This window comes from Malaclemys terrapin, chromosome 3, assembly GCF_027887155.1.
Source record: "Malaclemys terrapin pileata isolate rMalTer1 chromosome 3, rMalTer1.hap1, whole genome shotgun sequence".
Classification (NCBI taxonomy): domain Eukaryota; kingdom Metazoa; phylum Chordata; order Testudines; family Emydidae; genus Malaclemys; species Malaclemys terrapin.
Genome location: NC_071507.1, coordinates 63,690,661 through 63,715,295, shown reverse-complemented (window position 1 = coordinate 63,715,295; position 24,635 = coordinate 63,690,661). Strand labels below are relative to the sequence as shown.

At 46.6% G+C, this 24,635-nt stretch overlaps 1 protein-coding gene across 6 annotated transcripts in view; it reads left to right on the top strand.

Annotated features, from left to right (window-relative positions):
• Window positions 1–24,635, top strand: part of TJAP1 (tight junction associated protein 1) — a 48,145-nt gene that overhangs the window by 6,121 nt on the left and 17,389 nt on the right. For 4 of the 6 annotated variants that reach the window (XM_054022987.1, XM_054022990.1, XM_054022985.1 and 1 more), the window contains 3 exons: window positions 21,475–21,553; window positions 21,810–22,003; window positions 23,481–23,533. The gene's annotated coding sequence lies outside the window, so the exon portion shown is untranslated. The remainder of the gene's footprint in view (window positions 1–21,474; window positions 21,554–21,809; window positions 22,004–23,480; window positions 23,534–24,635) is intronic. The other 2 variants (XM_054022986.1, XM_054022988.1) reach the window with 2 other exon arrangements.

Here is a 24,635-nt window from a genome sequence, read left to right as displayed (position 1 = left end):
TTCAATTATGCACCCACCTTATAGTAATTTCATCTAGACCACATTTTTCTAGTTTGCATATGGGAATGTCATGCTGGGACTGTGTCAAAAACCTTACTAAAAGCAAAATATATCATGTCTATTGCTTCCCCCTCTCCCCGATCCACTAGGCCAGTAGTTATGACAACAAACTTTTTAATTGTTGTTTTAGTATGTGCAGCTCTTGGTAGGTGCTCCATGGTTCCTGGTCATACCTGCAGCTTGGGCATGTGTTGCTGCACATGCTCAGTATCATTTTCAAATACTCCTAAAACAGGAGCATTTGAAACACTCTTGCCATTCCTTAGTAAGGACTGTGTGTTCCTGCCAAGTGGGAAGCTTTAAAAAATGAAAGGGATGCTGTCAACTTGAAATCTGTCAATATGAAATGGGCTAAAAGTAGTTGCAGCTGCTTCAGCTGCCCCAGATTCTCCCTGCTGGTTTGTGGTTTTAAATCTCATTGTCCTATTTTTTAAAATATTTTTAATCTGAGCGGTTTTGAGCAACAGTATTAGATATGTGTGATTTTTCAAATTGGCAATGTCCCTTTAAACTGTTTGAGCTTTCTGTCAAGCAGAAAGAGTCTGCGTGACTAATATATGAAAAACATATTTTATGCCCTCATATTCATAACTCAACTTTCCAGGGGTCCTCTGTTCAGCTATGTAAGTTCCTGAAAACTAGTTTTGCTCAGAAGGGTCTCCTTGACTGTAACTCTTCATTACTAGTAAAGCACTGTACTAGCAGGAGATGTTTATGTATGTACTAGGTCTGATCACTTGCAGCAGGTTGGGAATGTAATTTGAGGAAGCCTTTTGCACCAGGCAGGGTTGATTCCTGAAAATAAACCCAGCTTGCAGGACTATGGAATTCTTATAGATTGTTTGTAGATGTATCAATTTTTCCCTGACTTGTTGGTGCTTCTGTAAAAAAGCCTCCCAGGTGTGTCTGAAATGGCTCTAATCGGATTCATTGTAGTCAGGGTGCCAGCTGGGTGGGGAGAGCTCTATTACCATGTAGTGCAGAAGATGATTTATTGCTAGACTGACAACTCGCAATATAAACATTAGCCCAAGCATGATCTTCTACCAAAACCCCGCCCACGCAGGGAGCCAGGAATCTTCCTGCCACGCGCCATAAATCGTTTATGGTTTGCTCATGCCAGTACATTTGAGAAACAGCTGTGCTCGGGGATTAGCAGTTTTCAGAGGGCTCGTGCTGGGCTAAATTAGGGTCTGGTGCCCTGGTGATGAATGCTGGTAGTGCAGAGAGTGGAGTGCAGGAGTGCTTCTCTTCAACTGGAAGGCTGGTAGCCAGGGTGGATAAAAATCAGCATTTAAAAAAATCAAATCAGATGTTTTATTTAAATCAGATTTTTTTCATTGTATTATTTAAATAGTTAAAATAGATGAACCTGTTTAAAATGAAATCTGAATTTAATACAAAATATGTTAAGGCTTAAACTTCTAATCTCTTAAAATATTGAAATAAAAAACATCTATGGACCCTCTATCAAAAACTTTGAGTTAAAAGCTGTTTTTTCTATATAAAGAAACAGTTGGGGGAAAAGCCTAACTTTTGAGGTTAAGCTTTATAAATATGGCACAATAGATCATGTACTGTATTAAGAACTTGATCCTGTGTGGGTCCCAGGAGTTGTGCTACTGGGTGCAAGAGACTAGCAAAGTCATCACAGCCTTTGGAACCTGACCTCTGACTTCAGGAGACACCATCATATATCTCATCAGGATCATCCACTAAGCCCAGATGGGTGGTCTTATACTCTCACAGGCGCTGACTTTCTAATGTGCCAGGGGGTGCTTGACCCCTGGCTCTGCCACAAGCCCTGCCCCTACTCCACCCCTTCCTTCAAGGCCCCATTCCACCCCCTTCCCGCCACATTATGCCCTGTTCCCCAATGTGCCATGCCCTCACTCCTCCCCCTCTCTCCCAAAGTCTCCTCCACACTGTGAAACAGCTGATCACGGTGGGCAGGAGGCATGGGGAAGGAGGGGGAGGCGCTGATCAGCAGGGCCTGCCAGGGGGCGGCAAACACTGGGGGGAAGGGGGGAGCTGATGGGGTGGGCTGTCGGTGGGTGCTCAGCACCCACCATTTTTTCCCTGTGGGTGCTCCAGCCCCAGAGCACCCACAGAGTCGGCACCTATGTATACTCCTATTTTACAGCTGCTCCCTACCTGAGCTTTGACTGGCTCAGTTTTCAATTTAAAGAAAGTCATACCACAGAACTGGTGGAAGTCATTAGCTAAGCACCTGGAACCAACCAACCAGAGTTTGTTGAAGTGCTAAACCAGCTATTGACAGCAGGAGCCTTTTCTGCAGGCCCAGAAAGAATATTTTTTTTCATTTGCACTAGTTCATTCAAAGTTGAGAAATCAACTGGGAGTTGAAAAAACAGGAAAACTTGTCTTTCTCTTCCAGTCTATGAATAGAAAGAAGGAAGGAGATGAGATCTACTAGTTTTAAAAGTTGAAAGACAATCTAAATAACTTAGGAGACTCTCATTTTCAAGAGACTTAGGAAAGTAAGCTCCAGTCACATTCACTTAGGCATATTTAAAAGTTTTCCTAGGCTGACCTGAAATAATTAGTTTAATTCAGTTACTACAATTAATCTTTCTGTTTAATAAATCATTTAGTTGTAAATGTGAATCATGTTTTGATTGGAAGTTTATGTATCCAAAACTTTAAGGCTGTTTTGTTTAATAGCATATCAAATTTATTTTTGTTTTGTGTAATTAATTAAATTCCGGTTATGAGCTAAAAGGTAATTATCTGGTAAATAAATAAGCAACATATTCACCATTTTGTAGTATACTAAAAATATACAATTAATAAGAACCTGAAAACATGAAGCTATATAATTGCTTAAATATATGTATATAGTTATAGTGTACCCTCCAAGATAGCAAAAAGATGTACCAAATCTTGTGTGACGGCTCTATCTAGTTGTAAATCGGTGTTTTTTAATGGTTATATCAATGAGAATGCACCTTTCTTTAGAAAATAACTGAGGTACAAATGGAAAAGTTGGTTAAAATAGATTTAATTCAAGCCTTTCCACTTGGTGATTTAAATCAATCCACCCTGCTGTTGGCTCGGGATAGGCCTAGGGGCAGGGAAAAGGAAGTGGTGGTGTTTCAGGCTGTCAGAGTAGCTATGTGCTACCATGCTTGCTACTCACCAGCTAAGGTGGAATACCTGATTGATGGCTGCTCTGCATAGTGGGAAGATTAGCTGCTAAATGTAGCCAATCAATTGTGTTATTAGGCAGAATGCGGATCAGCCATTCCTGCCACAAAGGAGCTGAGAGACTATAAAGGCTACTCTCAGGGGCTTTTTTTTGCAGCCTGGCCATGGTACAGTTTCTCTGGGACTGCTGAACTGGACATTATATGATGCCACCCAGGGCTTCACAACTATCTTGCAGGTTTCAGAAAGCATTAAACTGTAATGCCCTAAAGTTGCCTCAGTGATCGATACACCATAAGAACCTAAATAGAATTGGGTTCTATTTCTTTCATGCTGTCTTGGGTATTGAAAGAGTGGTAGTGAATCATCTCAGTATGTTTCTAGTGACTAACACATGGGAGAGGGGACTATTTATGGTGCATTACCCCTTCAGTCCCTAAAAGTGAGATGTTTCATAACTGTAAATGTGTTTCCACGCTGTTTGTACAGCATCTAGCACAATGAAGCTGTGATGTTAGTTGGTGTCTCTAGTTGTTACCGTAATACACAGAATACTCAGATCTTAGTCTAAATGAGACCAGCCATTATGTTCAGACATACTGTGCACATGTCGCAGATATTAGTATGTTAGTTGTAGCTGGATTAGTGGCTCCATGAGCAAATCCTTCTGTGGGTTGTTTGGCTTGAGAATCCGTGTGGAATGTTTTTCAGCAAGGTTCTTGCATCCTTCAAACATAACAACCATGTACCAGTGCCTCCAAACTACGCCACTCTGTGTCATTGCACACGTCAGGCAAAGCAGGGGTCATGGACAAGGGCAAGACAGATGGGTTCTGGAAGCTAGTAAGCAAATAGTTTTTCTAATTCCATCACTTTGCAGACAGCCTCTCAGTCTGTTTTATTGAGCCACTGTACAGATGCCTCTCTCTGGAATAGGAATGTTTTCCCCTCAATTAGTTTTTTTTTAAACTCAGGTGTCATTCATTGACATTTCCTATCTGACCTGGCCATGCTTGGGGCCTGCAGATGAGCAGTGTGAGGTACTGCAACACCTAGGTGCATCGGGATCTAGAAAAAAACAGCTTCATTCTATCTTGCTTCCTTAGGTTTGCACTGATACATTGGTTTTGGGGATGCAGGGTTCTTCATGTCCTTGCCAGAGTACTGAGGGTTCCCCTCCATTTCCCTAGCTTCTTTAGATGAAGGTCTTCAGTCTCCAGTGTCTGGAAGCTTGATCCTTGGCATCTCTGCTGAGACTGAGGCCAATTAGTGTCAAATATATTGGGGGCTGTTTATGTTATGGCCACCCAAGAACAGGGGAAACAGTGTGGTCTAGTGGATAGAGAACTGGACTGGGACTCGGGTCACCTGGGCTCTGTTCCTGGCTCTGCCACTGACCTGCTGGCTGACCTTGGGCAAGTCATTTCACCTTCTTGCACCTTCGTTTTCCCATCTGTAAAAATGAGGGTAGTGATACTGATCTCCTTTTTAAAGTGCTTTGAGCTCTATAGATGAAAAGTGGTAGGTAGGTAGGTGTTACCATCTTTCAGGATCCCTAAAATCCATCTCTGTGGGAGAGTGGCCCTAAGCCACAGAATCTTTAACTCTAGGTCTGGATGGCTGTTAACTCAAAGGACTAAATCAGATTCTTTATACAGAGCCCCCTCCCCCAGATACATAACGTGGCTAGAGAGGGGTGTGGTTGTACGATCGTATTTCTAGCTCTCTTGGTTCGCCTGCTGCTGTTGGTGGAATCGACCCCTCCCCCACCCTGGAAATCAGTGCAAAGGATTTATCTTCTCTGTCACCCAGAGCTACAAGTTTAACCTTAGCACATGCAAAAACTTGCCTTGAGGCTATTTGTTCCTAGGATTCGGACTCTGTTCCATAGGCAGCAGGTTGCTTGTGTGAGACTGTATCTCCTGAATCTTCCAGTATAACTCTGAAGAGAATAATCCAGTGCAGTGGAAACCTCACACTGACTAGTGTTTGTAGCTCGTGGAGGGAGGGAGAGGAGTAATAGGGGAATCAGTGGAGTTAAGCTTTCACTGTTTGCTCCCCTCACCAGCTGTGTAGTAAGTTAGCTGTACGTGTCTGTTCTTATTCTTCTGAAAGTAGACTTTGTTCTCTGGAGACTGCTAATCATGCCCCATGGGGGTGTAATCAGTTATAAGGTATTTAATATAGTGCAGGCGGGAACAGGCCGCCTGGCCGGGCTGGCAGATTGCAACACTACAATTATAAAGGGCCCCTTTCCCCCACTTACCCGCCCACCAGTGGCAGGATGAGGGCTGTACCAGGAGACAGCGTTAAACATACAAAGTATATGTGTGGGTTGGGGGAGGGGAAGCTGCAGAGACACCGCCTATTCCTGGAAGCAGGAAGATCTGTATGCTGGGAGAGCTGCAGCCATTGCACGTTGCATTGTTGAGACTTGGGGGAACTTGGATGGGTTGTGTGGGGATGGCGCTTGGCAAATTGTCGGGGTAGAAAGGGTCTTCCTTCCTCTCCAATGAGCCTGAGCTGGATATGTGGGGCGCACATGTGGTTGGAGTTGGGGAAGCACTTCCTTCTGTTCCCTGTGCCTTCTCAGAGCCAGGTTTACAAGGTATTAGGTGCCTAGTGGGGTTTACAAAAGTGCCTAACCTGGTGAGGTGCCTAAATTCCATGGGAGTTAGGTGTCTAACCTGTTTAAGTACTACTGTAAATCCCATGAGTTGCCTATCTGTACCTTTATGTGCCTAAATACCTTTAGTAAATCAGGCCCTTAGTCCCTCCATTGTGTGTGTGGGCTCAGTTTGGGGAGTTGCCACCCCAGGGCCTTGAAATCTTAGTTCCACAGCCTGGTGGACCTTCATGACTCCCTAGAGTTGCTTTCTCCTGGCTAAACCCTGGTGGCACACTAGACTCCTTTGCACCCTTCCAGTGGTTGTAGGTAGTAGTCCTCACTCCCCCTTTCTAAACTCTACAGGTATGTTCCCTTGTGAATACAGCTCTTCAGCCACATAATCATCTCTACTGCTCTTCCGTGAATTCCCTGGGATTAGGGAGGAATACTGCTCTACCCAGTGCCAGGATACAGTACTATTGCTGCAATGCTGTTCCGCCTCAGTTCTAGCTGGACGTGGTACTGCTCTTCTCCTTGGCCCCCCTTTACCCTGCCCTTTGGTAGCTGAGGAGCAGAAGGGAATATATCTTCTGCTGTATCTCTGACCACTAATGCTAATGACCACTGGCTAAGATTCCATTTGGAGCCCATGGGTGAGTGTCACATGAACCATACGCTCACCACAATGCTGGTACTGAAGGATGTTTCCTGTCTCTGTTAAATGCTGAGCCCTTGGCATGAGACAGAGCTGAGATTCCAACCCAGGTCTCCAGTCTGGTAGTGAGAGCACTGACCACTAAGCTCCATAGCTGCCCATGGCGCTGGGCTTGAGTGCTTTGATAGACAAAGTGGGCTGGTGATTCTTCTTTGAGTTTAAAGAAAAGAAACAGAAAGGTAGAGTATGTGAGAGTCAGCTAAACCTGGGCTGCTTGGGGATGCTGGCCACTCGTGTCCTCTTGGTGTTTTACGGGAGCAGGGATTCAGTTGAGGGGCAAGAGCAGCAGTTCTCTGGCTAGAGAACCAGGGCTTGTTTGTAACTCTATCCAGCAAGGTGGGGTTCTGTGAGAAGGGATTACCTTAGGCAGAGGTGTGTTTTTTTTTTTCTTCTTTTTCCCCAAGAACAAAATTATTTTAATTTGACAACTGGAGTCCCAAATAGAGCTAAAAAAGAATTTCTTTCTATATCTGGGAATGAAAAGTTTGTAAAAGAAGAGTTCTGAAAGTGAATTTTTCAAAATAAATTATGTAAAAATATATATATTTAGCAGTAACAAAGTAACATCACAATGAAAAACTTATAAAGACAATAGTCAAGTTTGCAGAGCTGCAGTTAGACAGAGGTTACCAGGCATCTGAGATCTTTGTGTGTATTGACTGAGTTCTCCTCACGTTAGTACAAGTGGCCATTGTGCCTCCCTAGAGACGGAGGGGTTGAGTAGAACTGAGATCAGATCAATTTCTGCTGGCAGTATGTGTGAAAGGATCTTGGGGCGTGTGTGTGTGTAAGAGTGAATGGGAGTGGTTTTGTATCTCCAGGGAAGGATGTATGTGAAAGTGGACCCTAGAAAAAGGAAATTGGTGTCTCTTATGGGAGGCCCAAGGCCCAACCCTTCTGACTTGTTTCATACCTGAATTCAGCTTCAGGCTTTGCACTTGAGTTCAGCTCTGTCTGCTCCTGTTAACAAGACTCACTCACAGGTTTGCCCGTTGACTTATTTATAGGGAAAACAGGGAAATTCCCTTCCCTGCTACTCTACAAACTCTGATATTCAGTCACTTCCCAGCCCAGACAGATTCTCTTTCCCTTTCTCTGTGGGTTGCTTTATTAACTCTCTTGTCCTATGCTGTTTCCCTGGCTTTGCAGCTATATGGTGCTCCAGGCACCCTGTCGGTTGATTGGGTTTGGGATTGAGGCCATGGTGGAGGTTCTGGAGGTGGCATGGCCCATGTGTGGAGGGCATGTGGGCATGCAGAGGGCATGTGGGCTCAGCTGCTTGTTTTTATTCCCTGTTTAGTGTGGAATGCACCCTGTTTGTCTGTCTTGGCCTGTGGTTGTAGCCCACATTCCTGTGCAGCGAGTCAGCACGGCGGCAGGCGGCGTGCTGTTTGTGCCCTGCGGCTACATGCTTTCAGCTCCACATCAAAGGTGTGTTTGGTGTGTAGCTTGTGCCATTTCTGGCCACACCTGGTGGCCCGCAGGCATGCGGGGGTGGAGCCTGGGCTGCGTTTGCAGATGGCAGTCAGCGTTCAGGCTTCTCCTTACTTGTGGAAACGAAGGAGCCAAATCCATGTTAAACAACCTGAGGAATGCAGCGGGAGAGCAGAGCAGAACGGAGTCACTCCAGGGGCATGTCCTAGCAGCAACATTGCCTTAATAGCTGCAGCAAAATAACTCATGCTTGCTCCCTCCAAAAGGATTGGCTGTGTGGTAGGTTTTAACTTACACCAAGAAGGCCAATTAAGGCTGGTTCATTCCCTGTGGCTTGCACGCTTCTTCCCGAGCGGTTGATGATTGGGTGGCTAGTGCCATCATGCTGTAGTCTGTACGATCTGTATGTGAAACACATGCATGGAGGCGTAGAGGCTCCAGAGTCTGTGATCTGTGGAGCCGTTTTGGTGTTTTTCTTCCACTCCTGTGAGTCTCCCACTGGGGACATATCCAGTCTTCATACAGTTAAATATTTAAAATGAGCATTGGATTGAATTGCTCTTGCCACTCTCTTCCATACATATCTGAAGAGACCAGCCCCTGTCACTCGATGACTATAGACGGGGGACACAGATATATAATATGCTGTTCCACTGCTCAACATGCTGTCAGGAGAAGGCACTTGTTTTCTGTAGCCTTGTCATGTACAACCCTCCCCAGCCCAGACATAAGTCTTTATTGGCCAGGGAGATCCATCTGCCATGGCCCAAGAGAGCAATCTGATTTCATTTGAACTGGCCAATGTGGAGGTGCAAAGTCTTGGGTCAAGTCTTGTGGAAAGAACACAGAACTTCTTTTCTTCATTGCATCCTCTGACGTGTCCTGAGTGAACCTCCAGTCTCTACAGCGAATTGTCCTTCTGGCCTCTGTGGAATGCATGCTGCACATAATGAAACTTCCTGTGGGAATTCCCAGCAGGCCCAAAGTCTGTGATCATAACCCAGGCCAGTCACTTCCAAATTCCATCTCACAAGTCATAGCTGCTGCATTTGAGGATTACCACCTGCCATCTGCAAAAGACCCTCCCTGCCTCCACCCTTGATCAGTGGTGGGGAGGGGAACAACAGAATTTTAGGGGTGCCTGGTTTTCATAGTGTGGTTCTTGCTTCCCTTTGACATAGTCTTCAGATCAGGTGCTGCTGGTGCCTGTTTCTGTTCAACTTGTGTTGGCCATCGTGCTGTGTCCAGATGAGAATACAGCACCAGCACTGTTCAGGGATGCATTCGTTGACATGAAAGGAGCAAACTCAAATGAGGTGATGAGGTGCTCACTACTCTACACTACGCTACATGTGGCATCCCGCAAGCTGGGGTGTTAAGTTTTTTTTTTTTATCCTAGAAGAAGCCTAGATAATGGGTTGGGCTCCAGAGTCTGAGCTACAGACAGAGCTGGAACTTCAAAGGGGGGTCTACACAGCTCTTTTTAGAGCACTAGCGTGTGCTCAGTTAACCCAAGTCTGGCAACCCAGGCTGGGAGGCTCGCTTTTGCAGGCTGTGTAGACATACCCTTAGAAACTCCTGGATTTGTGGTTCAGTAGTGCTGAAATCTGCACCAGACTCAATACTCTGTGGCAGAATCAGACTAGGAAAAAAATTAATAAATGACTTTACAGCTGAATTATGTAGAATCATAGACATGTAGGTCTGGAAGGGACCTTGAGAGGACATCCAGTCCAGCCTCCTGTGTTGAGACAGGACCAAGTAAACCTAGACCGTCCCTTACAGGTGTTTCTCTAACCTGTTGTTAAAATCTCCAATGATGAGAATTCCACAGCCTCCTTTGGAAGTCTATTCCTTTGCTTAACTATCCTTGTAGTTAAAGTTTTTCCCGATATCTAACCTACATCTTCCTCACTGCAGACTAAGCCCATTACTACATGTCCTACCTTCAGTGACCTGGAGAACAGTCAATAACCATCCTCTTTAAAACAGCCCTTAACATATTTGAAGACTGTTCTCAGTCTCCCCTCAGTCATCTTTTTCCAAGATTAAACATGCCCATTTTGTTAACCTTTCCCTAGGTCAGGTTTTCTAAACATTTTATCATTTCTGTAGCTCTCCTCTGGATTCTCTCCAATTTAAAGTCACATCTTTCTTAAAGTGGATACAGTACTCCAGCTGAGGCCTCACCAGTGCTGAGTAGAGCTGGATAATTACCTCCCGGGTCTTACATACAACTCTCCTGTTAATACACCCCAGAATATTTGCCATTGTTGGCTCATACGCGATTTGTGATCCACTATAATCCCCAGATTCTTTTCAGCACTGCTACTGCCTAGCCAGTTTTTCCCCACTTTGTAGTTGTGTATTTGATTTTTTTTCTTCCTAAATGTAGTACTTTGTACTTGTCTTGATTGAATTTCATCTTGTTGATTTCAGTCCAATTCTCCAATTTGTCAAGATTGTTTTGAATTCTAATCCTGTCTTCCAAAGTGCTTCCAAACCCTTCCCATCTTGGTGTCATCCACAGATTTTATAAGCATACTCTCCACTCCATTATCCAGGTCATTAATGAAGATATTGAATAGTATCAGACCTGGGACAGACCCCTGTGGGACCCCACTAGATACAGCCTTCTGGTATGACATTTCCCTAGTTTGCATATGAGAATGTCAGGTAGAACTGTGTCAAAAGCCTCACTAAAATCAAGATATAAAAATTGTATTAAAGTTAATGTTTGAAATCAAATTTACACAAGTTAAGAGAGAAGGTACTGTACATCTGGGGTCGGGCTTGGGTTATGGGGGATTGCGAGTATCGGTTACAAGGTTAACAAGGTACGTACATATCACATAACCAGCATAGATCCAGATTGGGGTGTGGGAGTTTTTAAAGCGTCAGTGGATAGGTGGGCTCGGGTACGCCACCCATGAAATGTATTAAGAGTCCAAGTCGATATTGGTGTAGAGAATAAGTACATGGGTGAGGTGCATCCCTCGGTTCGTCAGGGAAGGAAGTGGGTTATTTCCCTGGTCGGCGGTCTCGGTTACTTGACCTGGTACTGGCGGTGTCCCGTGATGTGTTCTGTGTAGATGTCTCTGGACCACCTCAGTTAAAGCTTCCCCACATCCACTAGGCCAGTTAGAGAAGGAAATTAGATTGGTTTGGCATGATTTGTTCTTGAAAAAATCTTTTTTGATGGCTATTATCCTGTTATCCTCTAGGTGCTTACAAATTGATTGTTTACTAATTTATTCCAGTATCTTTCCATATATGGAAGGTAAGATGACTGGTCTATAATTCCCCGGCTTCTCTTTGTTCCCCTTTTTACTGTAAGTACTCTTTGCGCCCTTCTCCAGTCCTCTGGGATCTCATGAGTTTGCAAAGTTAATTGCTAACGGCTCTGAGATTGCTTCTGCTAGTTCCTTAAGTACTCTAGGGTGAATTTCATCAAGCCCTGTTTTTAAGAGTCTGGTCACACTTAACCATTTTGGTGAAAACTGAAGGAAAACAGGTATTAAACATATCAGCCTTCTTGATATAATCAATTATTAGCTCTCCTGCCCTGCTGAGTAGAGCATTTACATTTTCCTTCATCTTTCTCTTTCTCCTAATGTGTTTAAAGAACCTCTTCTTACTGTCTTTTATGTCCTTTGTTAGGTGTAACTCATTTTGTGCCTTAGCCTTTCTGATTTTGTCTCTGCATGTTGTGCTAATCCTTTGTACTTGTCCTTAGCAATTCGTCCATGCTTCCACTTTTTGTAGGATTCCTTTATGATTTTCAGATCATTAAAGAATTCCTGATATAACCATTTTGGCCTCTGACTATTCTTTCTATCTTCCTTCATATTGGGATAGTTTGCTGTTATGCCTTTAATATTGTCTCTTTGAGAAACTGCCAGCTTTTTTCCCTTTGATTTTCTACCCGTGGGACTTTAGCAAACTCTAAGGACAGGTAAGTAAAGTCTGCTTTTTGGAAGTCCGTTGTCCTTATTCTGTTGCTCTCACGCCTTCCTCTCCTTAGAATTATGAAATCTCTCATTGTGATCACTTTCGCCCAATTTGTCTTCAGTCTTCAGAGGGGCAACCAATTCCTCTCTGTTGGTCCGAATCAAGTCTAAAATGGCTGGCCTCCTCCTTACTTCCTTCATCTTCTGAAACAAGTTGTCCCCAACTTTTCCATCAGATGTCTGGGTATTTACTCCCCCATTTATCATCCTTTAACAGGGAATAATCACTGTGCATTTATTTTCCAGGCTTTGCAGCTTACTGGTAGTTTGCTTTGGGATACAGATTGTTACTGTAAAACCAGGGGGTCTTTTAGGATTTGGGGTCACTATGTTGTTCCCACCCCCACCTCCTCCTGCTTGCTGGGTGGTGTTAGGAGGGGGCTGGGAGTGAAAAGGACATGACACTAAATGGGGGGGGGGGAGGGGAGGAGGTAAGAGGGCCCTATCCCTTTCCCTTCCCATCAGCCATTGTTCAGACATGTTGTAGGAATCACATAGCCAGCTTTTAAATTCAGTTTCCAGGGTTAACTTTCACACTGGGTTAAGGGGTGCTGATCTGCAGGGTTTGGGGTTCAGCGGTCTGGTCCAAAGCCTAACTGCCTGGGGAAGCTCCTTCTTGTGACTCAGGTGGCAAACTGCTCTCATAAATAGCTAGGACTCCCCCTTGTGGGGTAGGGATAGGAAAGCAGGGAGCCCAGTATGGCAGTAGATTGCAGTAAAATCTGTTAATTGTCTTAAGTGCTGGTGTTCCTGTAGCCAGTAGGATTATCTTGGGTTTCTTCCCCACACGGCAAATTCTGCAACCCAGAATCGTCGAATCCCTGGGGCCCTGCCCGTGATGCCTATCCTAAGCAGAAGGAATGAAAGCAAACAAGCTACTCTGCAAGTTTGACCAACACGACCTCTGCAGCATCTCAGGAAGACAGCAGCATCCACCTGTCCTCGGCCCTCACGTGACTAGTGGAGTGCTAGTTCTGTGAATGCGTTACACTATGGCCCTTAACAAAAAAGGTAACTGTAATAGAGTGGTCTGGGGCCTGGGGCCAGTCAGTCCCTGTTTCAAGACATGGCCACGTTAAGAATAGGTGCTCTGGGGGACAATCAGCAGACAGCTTGGGAATGGGGGTCAAGTGCCTAGACATGACAGGAATGCTTAGCAGGTAAACGACTGCACTGAGCTCACTTGAGGGAGCCTAGACTCCGGAGAGAATTGGAGGGAGACTTCCTGGAGCAGAACCTGATCCCTGGTGAGGGTGAGCTAGGGAGTCAGTGACAACTATAGCATAGACCTAGGAAGGAGGGCTGTGTAGCCTCATCCCAAGGAAAAGCTGGGGGAAGCTGGCCACAGTGCCAGGAAGGAAGGCTGTGGCCACCCTGTCCCAAAGGTGGAGATGTTTGAGCTCAGGAAGGAAAAGGCCCTGGGAAGGAGAAACCAGGCCAGCTTGTGGCTACAGGGAGCAGACAGCCCCATTATTTAGGGTTTCCGGAGCTAAAGAGTCCTGGGTAAAGGGTGGGTGTGGGTTCCCCCTATACTGCCACCCTGGATGGGGTGCAGCAACCCCTGCTGTTAAGGGGAGGAAGAAGGGACAAACCAGAGCCAGGAGTGCTGGAAGTTGACTCCAGGATGAGAAGGGTTGAAGACAGTTGTGTGCTTGACTCAGGTCTGAGACAGAAGATTGGGGTGTTCTTTTTGGACTTTGATTATCCTGGAAGGTGTGAACTTCTGTGACTTTGCCCTCTGGCTAAGTCCATCAACTGAACTGTCCTGAAAGCAGAGTCCCTAAAAAACCCAGGAGGGAAACTGAGGCAGGTTGACTGCAGTGCTGCTCCGCCAGGGGACGTGCTCCAGGATTGCACCCTGCTACAGTAACCTTACTGCTCTACCATTTACAAGGCAGGGGGAAAATTCTGTGCCTGCTCCAGCCCTTGGCCTGTGCTCTGAATCTGCTATGCCCAGAGTATATTTTAGAAAGCAGTCTCTTTTCTCCTCAGTCTCAATGTGTGGCATGTAGAAACTACTGCTCCCAGTAGGTCAGACTGCTGTGATCTAGGTGGCGCATTGAGGTTTTAGGTCCCAGCATGCAATGAACTGCACTAGTAGCACAGAAAGGAGTGGCCATGGACTGCGTTGTAGAAGTCTATGAGGAACACTTGGCCACCCCCTGATGTGGAGACCTCACAGAGACTTCCCTAGTGTTAAGGGGGAAACATTCCTGACTGAAGAGAGGTGTGGGTGCAAGTGGTGTGATAGTGGCCAACAGCTCCACTCCATTGGAAGGCTGGACAGCATCTCCACTCAGCCCATCAAGAACTATTGCTGGCTGTACATGTACCGAGTTTTCATAAGAGATGTCCAGGCTGGTTGGGAGGGAGACCCATCTCACTGTCTTTACGCAGCCCAGAAGTCTAGATTTTAGCTATGATACGTTGTATGCCAACTGTGTGCTCAATGCTGTACAGACCATGGAATTGTCCCAGTCTAACAAGCTTTCTAGGATGGCTAGCAGAGAGGATGGCTAAAGTTTCCATATAAATGTTTTTAAAGTATGATTTTCATATTGCCTAGGCAATATCCAGATTTCTAGCTGATTGGTGTTTGGAGTTTTTCTTTCAAGGAAGATGAGGCTGCATTTTAGTTATCCCACCTGCTTTTGGAGAGAGCTTTTTCCTCCAGCGTGGAATCTGGAGAAAAGGAGAGACATTCCCATCATGCCAGAAATGGACCTTGCCATGTAAACTTTACAGCTGTTATCATGGACATGCACATAATTGTTCAGATACAGATATAACTGTAAATCTACACAGAACAGCTAGGGCTGTACCATCCTCTGCCTCTCATGTCTCTGACCATCTGCTGGTGAAAGGGTAATTAAAACAAAAGAAGTCTTTCTGGGATGAAAGCCTAGAAGCAGAGAGAACTAAACTTGGTATAAATATCTCTCTCCTGCTAGGGGGGGTCAGAGTTGATGCTTTATTTTTGCTTGTTTGGGATCCCAGGGCATTTCTGACTCATTGCTCTGCAGCTCAGTTATGCACACTTGCCCTCTCTCGTTTACCTTAGATTATGTAAAAAGAACAGGAGTACTTGTGGCACCTTAGAGATTAACAAATTTATTAGAGCATAAGCTTTCGTGGACTACAGCCCACTTCTTCGGATGCATAGATTATGTATTTTCTGGTTACAGGTGTGCATGTACACGTGTATTATTTGCCAAAAACCCTACACTGATGCAACATTTCATCTGAATTTTAAATGAATTTCCTGAAGTAAATTCCAAAACAATTGTGGCTCTTCCCTTTTCCAAGCCAAACCTCATGGAAATGAGGGGTTTTCTTGAGGTAAAAGCACTGGATGAAACCATATTTGCAGTCCATTCCCAACTTTCCTATTGACTCACCTTGTGACTTTGTGGAAGCCTCTTCCATTCTTGGTGCCCCACTTTCCCTACCTATGAAATGGGGATAGTTCCTGGTGGGTAGAAATGGTGAACATGAATCTTTTAATGTTCAAGTGCTCAGGTAGGACGTGCTGCTGAAGTGCAAAACACGTGTCAGTCAGTGGTTAAAGACAAAACACTTAAAACATCAATCATCAAAAGTGAATGCAGCATTATTAGGGTTGAGATTTAAAAAAGAAACCGATCAGGAACTAGCCAAATATGGGTCCCCCAGCAACTGTAACTCTTCCACTTGTGTACCTAAGTTGTGTTACACTGTGTGATCAAGGCTTCAAAATTCCCTCCAGAGCCACCAGCAATAGACTGGGCCATGTCCAGGTTTCTCTATGAAGCGGAGGACTGTATCTAGCCAGTGAATGACCAAAGTCAGGCTCGTTGGAGTGCCACAGCTCTGGAATGAAGCTGGCTGCTGCTAAGAGCAATTCTGTTTCTTGGCATTTGCTTTTGCCTTGGCCATGCAGTGCTTAGCACTTGGCAGCATCAGCATTGGACTTCAGGCTTCCACGGTATCGGTAGTGTTCACTTTGGGCGGGCATTGCTCCAAGCTGCTGTTTTTTATGTGGGAGGGAAGATTCTCCTTTAGCAGCCCCTGCTTTTTATTAAAGCTAATGTTAAAAATTACACGATACACAGATTAAGAAACGAGTGTCTGTACATCTGGGGATAGTGCTTAGATTATCCACAAATACAAAGTTTGTTTTTAAAAGTCATAAGATACATATAGTGCATAATTAGCAGTAACCCAAATTAAGGTGAATAAATTTAACAATACAGTTTAGATATTAGCATCCAAGTATTTGGGGACATCAGTCATTAAAAGTTATACAGAGAGTTGGTTGTGGAAAGCAAATATAGCAATGAATGAAGATTATCCCTCGGTAGTTGGGAATGTAAGGTAAGTTGTCCATTTAGAAAATACAGTCCATCAGGGAAGTATTTCAGTTACTTTCCCGACTGCGCTTCTCATCGGCACTCCAGCTTATCCCTCCTGGTGTTGCCGGTGATGTGTTTTAGTATTACACAGAACATTAGTTCTGTGGTGCCTTCTCTGTAGTTGCAGAGCGTTCATGGATGGGGATGTTGAGGTAGTGCATTACAGTGAATATGTAAAGACCCGGAGTATGGAGCATCCTTTAGTGTTGTGATAACTTATGTGCTAGAGGGTTATCTTAATGATCCTTTTGGTCTTCTGTATTGTTATGGGGTGAGTGGCTATAGGTTTCTCAGAGCGCGCAAGACTGAGACACTAGATAGAGGGGTTGCTGATCTAGATTGCTGTGGATTATACAAGATTTAGTGAATGTTATGCTGCTTGAGGGAAAGACCAGGCAAAGCTTAACCTGTTCCTGGTTTGTCTGATTTAGTAGTTTATTTTGGATTCCATACTCCAGGAAAGCGGTTTACTGATTTCTTCTTTCTCCCTCTTCTTCCCCTCCTATGCCCACCCACACGGCACAAGAGCTGGCAGAGCACTGGGAAAGGGGATTCCTGCTTGTTAAATTTTCAGAAATGTTCACCCACGCGCCCACACCGCTCTCCAAACAGTTTGCTTGCTGCAGCTGTTCCCTCACTGCTCATTGAGAGAGAATTTAGAACAATGGCTCCCTAACTTCCCTCCTGTGTTTTGCCAGCACTTGCCCAGAGTACTAGGCCTCAGATCAACACTCACTTTATGCTGTCAGGGCCATCGCTGTTATCCTCTGGAACCTCTGACAGCTCCACTGCTCCCTGTGAACTATTCGCTAAGGGAAATGTCTCCTTCAAGAGGCTTAGGCCAAAACAGCTAAGTGTCCCTGCCTTGCTGCTGTTGCTGCTTCAGCATGAGGCCTAACAATGATTCTTTAGCTCTGCCTGCAGAGAAGACATTTTAAAGATAGCACAGGTAAGAGGAGATTTGTTTGGGGGAGGGGATAAAAAACGGGCATATGTGTGAGGGGAGGGAAAACAAATGTAAACTGGGAACTCGAGCAGAGAACTACTTTGCCAGCAGCCAGACCATCTTGTGAGATCTGAAGAGAGCACAGCCCAATCTAAGCAGGATTGTGCTGGTTCAGTATATGGGTGGGATATCTTCAGTGAAAACCTTGTACAGCAGGGAGTGGTGCAAATAATTCAGTAGATGGCACTCTTTGAGCTAATGCTGAGTCTAACCATTAAAGATTCTTCAGTACTTTTATTTAAAAAAGAGAGAGAGGGAGAGTTGGAATGCTAGTTTTGGTATCCTGGCCAAATTTTAACTTGCCCCACTGACATTCTCTCTACATTTTGGTTGGGTATCAGGTTCTTTGCTTCCTGTCTTAACCTTTTGCTGTTCAGCTGTTAATCAGCTGTTGCATTCCACTCCAGAGGTGGCTGCCTGTCAGTGTTGGATGGTTGTAGGGGGTGTGCACTGTTGATCAGTTCAAGTTTATAAAAGGGTTTGGGATATAAGGCACTGTACAAATTGATGATGATCAATCAATGCAGTAAGTAATAGGATATGTTCCTGGTGAATGGAATACAGCTGAATTAGAAACCCTGTGATCTAGAAACAGCATATTATTGGAGGGGAATACTAATGATGCTCACTTTGTAATATGGTAACACCCTGGTAAATAGAAAGATCTGATGACTATATTCCTATCATGTTTCTTTAAACAAATGCAACTGTTGTAATGATGGTTTTGTTTCTTATATTTACAAGGCAAGGGTTTGTAAACTTGTTAAAATGTAATAAATAAAAAGAAAACCTGTGATCTGTTTTGAGTGGGAGGGGATGAGGGGAATTGTGAGGGAGGTGTGATTCTGGTAACTTTACAAGGGGCTCTTCTGGGAAAACATTAGCTGGGCAGCCTATTCATGTTCCTGATCCTTCTTATACTCAGCAACAACAAAAGCTTTCAATCGGAGGGCTCTGTTGATCTCATTAACTTTGAAAAATGTTAACTATTAAGTAGCGCTCATTGCTTAATGGCCAGTCTGATCCCTTTGTTTTGATCCCTCTTGTGTGACCTATCACATGCTTGGAGCAATGTTGTCTACCTAGCTATCAAGATTTACTGATATGAAAGAGCAAGGAATGAGTGAAAATCCATGGAATTCCATCCTGATTCTGGGGAGACAGACAGTGTAACATTGTTAGCCCAATCTGTGTTGTGAGCATTAGGATACACAAAGATAGCATAGTAGAGATGCATGTTTCTGTGCTGAGAGCAACTAACCTTTACTATAGAGCAAAGCTACAAGCTACTTAGTAGCAGAGTAAATCTTGAACCTAATTCTAGCTGGGATTCTCTGGTTGACTGAAGCGATTAGCCAGCTTCCAAAGAGAGCCTTCCTCTTTGGATGTTAAAACTTCCTGTAATTAATACCCTGCAGCCCTCTCTTGCTATGGCTGGACTGTTGGGGAACAGTCTGTGGTGATTGTTTTAGCCTCAGATCGGCTAATATAGTCTCCTGGTCAGGATCTCTTGATGAAATTCTAGCAGCTTGTCTGGTTGCTCCATTGTCTTGAGTATCAGCATCTACACAGACTCTCAGTCCCACTACTTGAGGCCGCTAGAGGCTACAACTGATAATATACCTGCAAGGCAGGGGGAGAGGACCTTCTGGCTCTCTTGCAGATGGGAAAGAGTTCATTTTCTATGATCTTAGTAGAGTGAAACTGTTGCACACCAGAGTTGGTATGTAACCAGATCAGTCACATCTCATTGGACTTGAATAAAAGATTCAGTCCAAAACAGAGTGAAACTGCTGGATTAACAGTAGTAACTAAGGCCTTGGCTACACTGGCGCTGTACAGCGCTGCAACTTGCTGCTCTCAGGGGTGTGAAAACGCCCCCCCCCCCCCCCCCGAGCGCAGCGAGTGCAGCGAGTACAGCGCCAGTGTAATCAGAGCCTGCAGCGCTGCACGCTCGCTCGTAGTGCTGCACGCTATTCCCCTCGGAGAGGTGGAGTACATACACACAGCGCTGTGAAGTCCCGAGTGTAGCCAAGGCCTTAATGCATGGGACAGAGCAGCAGTGGTAGCTTTCATTGGTGTATCTTGAGTTCTGGGCTTTGCGGGGTACCCTAGTCCATTGGTGTCTGGCTGCCCCAGGAATGCTTCTCTAGTGAAGCGTTGTCTCAAGAGAAAACTGGATTGTGATCAACATAGATGCTGGAGCCCCGTTGGTGTGAGAGAGGGAGAACTACTAGCAGGGAACACTTCCTGGGAGTGTACCCCTTGACTCTGGAACTCTTTCCCAGTCCTCCCTCTTACCTGCCCCTTCTGAATTTGCTGGGCTTTAGTGTGTACTGCAAAGACTGTTCTTTTATTACTGGAGCTGGCAGCTGCATTGTCAGGAGTGGTGCTGATAGACCTTCTCGTGGCTCACATGCTCTATAAACACAAAGTTAATACAGTTCTGTGGAGCCTGCACAGTAAATGCAGGGAGCAGTTCCTCTTCCAATTCTCTGTTCTCAATCCATTCCTGATGAGGGCAGGGATCTTCCTCCTACCCCTTCCCAGGCCCCAAATCATACATGACAGTCCTTCTGGTTGACGAGAGAAGGACTGTGCAGTGAAGCTAATTGGCACTCCCCTATGCCCAGGGCAAGCGTTAGCTGCGGATACTGCACAGCATCATCATGGTGTCACTTGGGCAGATAGGAATGGGCTTGGGAGGCGGAAGGGAGCACCTGGAGTGGAAATGCAGCTAATGCTGGAAGCCAGGCATGGGGACCTTGTCACGTGTGAATTAGAACTTGGAGAATGGAGGCAGCTAGGATGATTTGGGTAGGAAGCAAAGCATGTTCCTTTCAGAGCCCTGGGTTCCCTCTTCCTGAAGGGGAAGAGGTGCAACCCCTCCCCCTTGTGTGCAGGGGGGGGAGAGGGGAGAGAAGAGAACTATTCCCCAGCAGTTTGTATAAATAGAATGAATTGCTCTGTTACCCTGAAATCCTCTGCCCCTCTGAGTGTCGGGTGACCAGGCCCACCGCTGAATCTGATCACTGGGAGACCGTCTTGGAAGAATGGTAGCCCCATATGATCCTTCCCAGTGTGTTTACATCTCTCAGTGGACTCTGACATGGGATCAGCATCATTGCAGACAGCAGCCCAGAAGAGGGGAGGGATTTAAATCTTGAGGAGCATTGCTTGCTGATGAGAGATAGTGAGGACAGATAAAAGGGACTGAGAGATTAAGTTTCCTATTGCAATACAGATCTAATTAGAGTGGCCAGAGACCTGGCTCGTAGCCACCTCCTTCTGTGGCTTCAGGCCAAAGCTGTGATGCTCTGGGTCTGACACACTTGGCTGCAGTATCAGGGCTGCACCTGAGATAAGGTTGCTGACAGCTTGGTGAGTATGGGGCAGAATCAGTTCATGCTGTGTGCCCAATTCTGGCTGTTATCTGCATGCCTTTCAGCAGTCCATCCTCCCCTCCCTCAGAACAAACAGACCCATGTGTCAGCCTGTGTTTCTATTCCACTCTGAACTGAGGCCTGTTTCAGAGCCGCTCCTCTGAATCCTCCCCTCTGATTTTGGAGAGCAAAGGGACAACCTAGATATTATGCCTGCAGGGCCCCAGCCGTATTGCTGGTGAAGGATTAGGAAAGTCCGCTCACTTCCCCTCGGCTGCTATGGCAATTACTAACTTCTTAGAGTGAGAGAGGTTACACACACCGCACTGTATAGGAATAAAATTAAGGGAGGAGGTGCAACTCTGCAGTCATTCCTGGAGTCATCCTGCCAAAAGCTGCTGCTGTACTGAGGGATGCATCAGGCCATTTAGCAATCTTGCACCTGATTTGGGGGGAGTGGAGTTCCTGGTCTGCCTGGAATTCCCCGCTCCGTGAGGGGATAGTTGGGAAGCCCTTCCCTTTCTAGGATACAGTGGAGGCAATGAGCCTGTTGCACTGTGAAATCCTGCCACAGGGAAGCTGCCTGAAGCTGCCGACTCCAGCCCTGGTGCATGGCTGTGGATTGGGGCACACGTGCATGTGAGTCCATATGTGATGCTGATAGGTGATTGACACCGAGTTTCCTTTCTCGTGTTTCAGGAGCCGTTCAGAAGCTGCCAGATGCCACCAGGGGAGAGCTGACTTGGAGGCAGGCGGACAGGCACATTGCTTTGGATCTGTGAGTCCTTGTTTTGAGGAACAGTTACTTGGGATAATGTGAATGTCAGAATGTCTCTGGACGTTGTTTCAGACTGTGGAGTGGGTTAGGAATTCAAGGTGGGGTTGTCCTCCTCCCACCCCTTGATGGGGTGAGAGTGAGGAATGGCAGAGGTGCTGGATACCAGGGAAGGGAGGAGGATAGTCACAGTGAGACCGAGGAATTGCTGACTGAGACGGCCAGACCTTTAGCTTGTGCCTTCTGAACATCCCTGCAGTGGAGACCTCAGCAAGGACTCTCGTAGGCCATTCATAGCAGCTGTACCAGGTGAGACGGGAGGGAGCCTTCCTATGCCATACTGGTGGAAGTCATTTGGAGCTGTCGTCTGCCAGCAGTCACTGCCACAGCCAACCCAACAGGAGCTGCGCTGAGCACATCCCTGCTTGGAGTCCCCTATCTGTGGCCGAGTAGGTATGAGCTGTACTGAGCTGGCCTCTCTTGCTGTCTTGCAGCTGTGCTGGGGCACTGGGGAGGGGTAGCTATGCCATTGTGAAGCTGTTTTTCCTGTACTAGTTGAGGCCCAAGGACAGCACTGTAGTAGGGAACAGGGCCAGCCAGCTTGTTGGGGCTGGGCCAATGCCAGGGGAATCTCTTAAACTTGTTTCAGCAGAGCTCTGCATAGTCGCTGTTGCCTGCCTGTTCCGTTCACCTTGTGTATGACTCTCCCTCTGCATGTGTACAAACGCTCCAGTCCTCACCTCCTCGGGCTGGGTGCCATGGAGAGGGAAAGGTCTGCAGCAGAGGTGTGTGGGGAAGAGAGGGCCCCATGGAATTTCTGTAGTGCCTGGGGCAGGCAAGGAAATGACTGTCTAGCTAGGTTCTTATCTGGCTCCCATCTCCAGAGTATCTCAATATGTTTTGTTGTGATGGTTGCATAACCTGGGCTCTGGCCTTCAGAGCAGTTGGGTGTCAGTCTCCTTATGTTTGTACTGTGTGTATTTGTCTGGGAGCACCTCACCTCAGAGACCCCTGTAGAGTAGGGAGGGCTTTGGAGCTGTGGTGACTGTTGCCAGAAGCCAGAGAACAGCATCTTGTGTGTCTAAACTGGAGTAGCTTGTTCTTCTTTCTAATACAGAGGCCATGGAGCCGATAGGTTCTAGTATGCAATACCCCCTCTTGATCTGAATAAGAATGTTAGGTGCCACCACTGCAACCACTATGCTGGATACATGCATTAGCTAAATGTTTCTGCTAAAATGCTGAGCAGGGAAATAGTTAACATGGCCAAATCCGTCATTGTGCACAGTTCAGTGCTAATGTCCCACTGAGGCAAATGGGAAAATGTGTCACTCTTAAGGGCCCCATTGCTGCTAGTGGCTTGCTTTTGCCATCGCCACAAGCAGGAGTGGGCCCTTAGAGTTATTGTTTTGGCTCTGGGAAAGGCAGTGCTGCACCAGGGTAACACTGGGAAGTTTTCTACCCACTCCAAAGGACTAGAAACATACCTTCAACATCAAAGTGTAGATTCTTCTGCACTGCTTTTGCGGCATCACAGGGGATATGGGGCTTCCTGCCTGTCAAGGAGATTCTGGGCTGTGGGGGAGGAGGGCCTGTCACTTCAGAAACGTATATTTGTTTTATTTTAAAATAGCGTTGTGACTGGGCGGTAACGAGGGCTCTCAAAGCCTGGGGACTGGGGACCAAGGGGTGCCCAGCGTCCTCTGGCAGTCCCTGCTCTGACTGCTGAGTATGAGCCTTGAAGCAGGAGTTCCCACTGGGCTTACAGATGGGGACCAGTTCTCTCCCCATCACATGGTCCCCCACAGACACATGAGAGCAGAGCATTAGGAGTGCTGCAGCCAGGCACAGACACCCACGTTTGGTTGGGCTGGGGCACTAAAGTGGTTTCTAGGGGGGGTTGTTAAATTCTTTGTGTTCTCACCTGTAGGGCATCTGAGTGAGTGTCCCCCTACATGAGACTTCAACTCTGAGCGCAGGCTGGTAAGTGCTCCACCCATCATGAGCTACAAAGATTGCTGTAGGGTAACACCTACACAAGCACATGTCCATGCTTCCTAGCTGTGGGAGGAGGTAACAAGACGACCCCTCTGTCACCTAGCTGCTGCGTGGCTAACATGAGCTGCCATTGAGTCAGGACTTAGCACCTCTCTCTGAGGAGAAGGAATGCCCTTCCAGCAAGGCAGGTCTATCACCCAGCTGATGTACCTCAGCTCCTGCAATGAGCAGCAGAAGGAGCAGGCCCCAGTGGTTACCTCCCGGCAGTGTTAGTGTTTGTCTTGCAGAGTAGCACCCAGAGGCTCTAGTCAGGACTGGGGCCCGTTGTGCTGGGTGCTGTGCATATTCAAAGGTGCGCCTGGTTCCTGTCCCAAAGAGGGGTGGGCAAAATACGGCCTGTCTAACATTTCTGTCCTCACAATCTCCGGAAAGTCCCGCAGCGCAGCAAGGTGCTCAGGCAGGCTGCTGCTCCAGGAAGTGGCTGGCTGCTGCTGGCATGTCTCTGCATGCCCCTGGCGGGGGAGGCGGCTCCGTTTGCTGCCCCTGCCCACAGCTCCCTTTGGTGGAAACCGGTCAATGGGAGCTGTGGGGGCAGTGCTTGTGGGCACGGGCAGCACATGGAGACCCGCTGCTGCCTCCCCCCAAGGGGCGTGCAGAGACATGCCAGCAGCCAGCTGCTTCTGGGAGCAGTGTGGGACCACGGCATGCAGGCAGCCTGCCTGAGCCCTGCTGCGCTGCCGGCTGGGAGCCGCCTGTGGTAAGCACCGCCTGGCCAGAGCCTGCATCTCACGTCCCCTCCTGCACCCCAAGATGCTGCACCAGCCCAGACCTCCCTCCTGCACCCAAACTCTCTCCCAGACCCCGCACCCCCTCCTGCACCCTCAGTTTTTGCACAAATTATTTTATTACGTAGCACTGCAGTGGACGGGTTGAATTTAAAAATTTCATTAATATGACTTACCAAAATTTGTGGAGTGGCCTCCCTGCAAAAATTATTGCCCACCCCTGCTCTAGAAAGACAAGTGATGCCCAGGTGGCAAGGGAGAGGGATACAGAGTGTGTGTTTCTACACATTCTATACCTTAGA